Genomic DNA, 2,443 nt, shown 5'->3' with positions numbered 1-2,443 from the left:
CGACTAGGGGCGGGTCACTGGTGTGAGGCCTTTAAGGTTCACGCCTCTCAAGATGGGCTTGTCCAATGAAAAAGGCCGGAATCCCAAGTGGGAGTTTTGAGATACTGGGGAGTTTTTATGACCCTTTGTGTGATGGTAATTTGCAAATGGAACTTGAATCGAAATTACTGAAGATTCTCAGGACACTAATATATTGCCTATGTACCAACATATAATATACACGCTCGTTTAGATCATCAGAAGGCGAATTCATAGATACTAAACATGGTAGGATTACATAAAGGCAAGATGACAGGAATGGGTTCCATCATAAGCATGCATAAAATAGTCTAAAAATATCAAAGACAACATACACAATGACCTGAAGGATATGGGTGTTCATTCAAAGAAAGGTTTTCCTATGAATTAATTAGTAGAAAAGTACATTTCTGTGCATTGTGCCTCTTCCTATGGAACATGCAGTGAGAGGGGGAGGACTCTCAACATGCCATTAGGTCGTAAAATCTATCTGGTGTCAGGGTTGCCATGGTAACCATGGTCCTGGGCCTCGTTCACAGATAACTTGGCACCCAGTATGTTTATTGGGTGAGGGGTCTGTGAACGTTTGTTAATCTAATGAATAATTGATTTGTTAAATCAAATGAAAAATGGTGTGTCTGATTGGTCCAGACGCTACAACAATAATGAGGTAACAAGATGGGCGGGGCAAGACAATAGACAGGAGAGAGCACATGGCACCAAACAAACACAACACAACACAAGCCATGTGCTCACAGAAAACAGTCGTCATCTGGTGGCCATCCTGGGCACACCCGCTCAAGACTGTGACACATCCTTTATCGGTTCTAGCACAACTGTTATGCATCAAGGTGACATCACTCTGCATGTAAAGATGGAACAGTTAAATTCTCATTGCATTAGGAATCTCTGACTTCAGTTACAGTGATTAAAACACTTGCATTGTAGGTCATGACATAGTCATGAGAGTTTGAGCTGAAATGTGTTGGGTTGCTTACACATTTAAATAACGCAAGTTCCAATTTAGCCTCTTGATAGACCATCATGTCAGAATGGTCAGCTGATAGCAAAATGATGCATGTAAAAGTGAAGACAGATTATATTTATAGTGAGTGTCATTTGATATGTTGCAACTGTCTAAATTCAGCTGCCCACTCACCCTTTGTGGGAACTCCAATCCAGTTGAGGTAGCGCGTGAGTTTCTTTGACATGTACGTCTTGCCTCTGGCAGGGAGGCCGATCATGACAATCATGGTGGGTGAGTTAGTCATGTAAGACGCCCATGCTGTGGTCAGACAGGCACAGAAAAACAGACAGACAATATCAACAACACAAAATTAGCTAGAGGAAGTTACAATCTACAGTACTAACAATTATAATTTGTCAAATGTAAATTTCACATATGGGACACCAACAGAAGATGTTTGCACTTGTGGTTTATGGTACTTTCCACAAACAAACTACAAAATAGGACCTGAAACTCCTTGACTGTTGACACCTCGCTTGCATTAAGGCAAATTTTTTGCCATGACTCCAATCTTCAGTGTCACATGATCCATCAGAAATCATTCTAATATGCTGATTTGATGCTCAAGTAACATTTCTTATCCTTGCTGAAAATCGAAAGTTGTGCTGCTTAATATTTTTGTGGAAACTGACAGATTTTTTTCAGGTTCTTTGATGAATATAAAGTTCAAAAGAATATTATATGATTATAACAATATAACAATAACATTATGAATTTCTTTACTGTCACTTTTGATCAATTTTTATCCTTTATGAATCAAAAAAATATTTTGAACAGTGGTGTATAATATATTGACTCCAGTCTAATTTAAAGCATTACATTTCTTTCAATACTATTTATAAAACAGTATTGTGTCTATTTAGTTATTCTTCCAAGATAAATGAATGGTTTTTAAATAAGTACATACAATTACTTTTTTCTATTTTTTAACCAAAAAGATCAAACGAATGTAAAATGCAAATTAAATCACTGAACTTTTTTTTTTTAATAATAATGAAAGAATTGTGTATTAAGAAAACACTGCCTCAGGTCAGCAATTTACGGAAGTTCTAAGCGGCCATACATTATTTTTTTTCCCCTTCTTGTTTTCTCGTTATAACGACTTATTTTCTCGTTATATCGACATAACGAGAGTTGTTTTCTCGTTATAACGACTTAATTTTCTCGTTATATCGACATAACGAGAGTTGTTTTCTCGTTATAACGACTTATTTTCTCGTTATATCGACATAACGGGAGTTGTTTTCTCGTTATAACGACTTATTTTCTCGTTATATCGACATAACGAGAGTTGTTTTCTCGTTATAACGACTTATTTTCTCGTGATCTCGACATAACGAGAGTTGTTTTCTCGTTATAACGACTTAATTTTCTCGTGATATCGACATAACGAGAGTT

General features: G+C 36.7%; 1 pseudogene; it reads right to left on the bottom strand.

The window, feature by feature from the left end:
* The window catches only part of LOC107556398 (6-phosphofructo-2-kinase/fructose-2,6-bisphosphatase 2-like), a 13,385-nt pseudogene that overhangs the window by 9,656 nt on the left and 1,286 nt on the right, over window positions 1-2,443 (bottom strand).

This window comes from Sinocyclocheilus grahami, unplaced genomic scaffold (assembly GCF_001515645.1).
Source record: "Sinocyclocheilus grahami isolate Dianchi unplaced genomic scaffold, SAMN03320097.WGS_v1.1 scaffold2.1, whole genome shotgun sequence".
NCBI classification, from domain to species: Eukaryota; Metazoa; Chordata; class Actinopteri; order Cypriniformes; family Cyprinidae; genus Sinocyclocheilus; species Sinocyclocheilus grahami.
Note: the sequence above shows the minus strand (reverse complement) of the source record. Positions and strands in the feature narration are given on the sequence as shown.